Raw genomic sequence first — 948 nt, 5'->3', positions numbered from 1 at the left:
CATATATTATATATATGTATATATAAATAAAGTTAATACACTTTCATACTATAAAGAATGATTGAATTGATAGTGAGGGAAAGGATTTTTCATCACACTTGCCAAGCCTGTCATGCATCCAAGCCTCCATCAGAGCCTTCGGCCTGCCACTCCTTTCTGGCAGCATCTGTGTGCCGGGGCCCCACCGTCCCCCGAGCACCCCCTGCTCATGACATCTGCCAAGAGGGGCTCAGGCGCGAGTGTCTCACCCTGCATGGGGCTGAAGGCAGCAGGAGGCTGTGCACTTAGAGGACTTAGAGGCTGCGGGTGGAAATCGCTGCTGCGGGCAGCGGGGAGCGTGACTCAGCCGCTCGAGCAAACTCGGGGCTTGCCTGGGCCTGCAGCTTCCCGGCAGGGCCCTCTTCTGCAGCCTGATTTGCTGGGAGGCTGCCAGTCACCCTGCCATCTCCTCCTCTCTGCAGGCAGCTCGCAGGCAGCTCTGCCCTATTCTGTGCTCATTGTCTGTGTCTCCAGTGACAAAATGACCCGCCGGAGGAGAGGGATGTGGGGCTGAATCCCTATGACAGGCACGGAGCAGAGGAGCTGGTGATGCGGCCAGAGGATGCTGCAGGGAAGGTATGGTCATGCTGGTGAAGGGGCAGGGTGTGTGGGCATGGTTCATAGGCAGTGTTCAGCGCCTGCAGTCAGGGCTTTGCACCCCTGTCCCAATGGGTGCTGTGACCACACTGTGCAGCCGAGAGGTGACCTTACCCCTGGGGTGAGGGGTCCTCTGCTGCCTGCAGTGGGGCAGGCTGCCAGGCATGCCCCTTGGGGGTGCAGCCCCCCTCCCGTGGTACTTGCCAAGCCAGGGGGGGCAGGCAGCTTGTGCTGCTGGAGAGGCTCTGCCCTTGGTCCCAGCACCCTTAAGGACAGGTATTCTGGGTGTTTTCTCAGCATGGTTGTTCACTT

Source organism: Pygoscelis adeliae, unplaced genomic scaffold (assembly GCF_000699105.1).
Source record: "Pygoscelis adeliae isolate BGI_AS28 unplaced genomic scaffold, ASM69910v1 Scaffold833, whole genome shotgun sequence".
In the NCBI taxonomy this organism is placed as follows: Eukaryota; Metazoa; Chordata; class Aves; order Sphenisciformes; family Spheniscidae; genus Pygoscelis; species Pygoscelis adeliae.
This window is presented reverse-complemented; position numbering follows the sequence as displayed.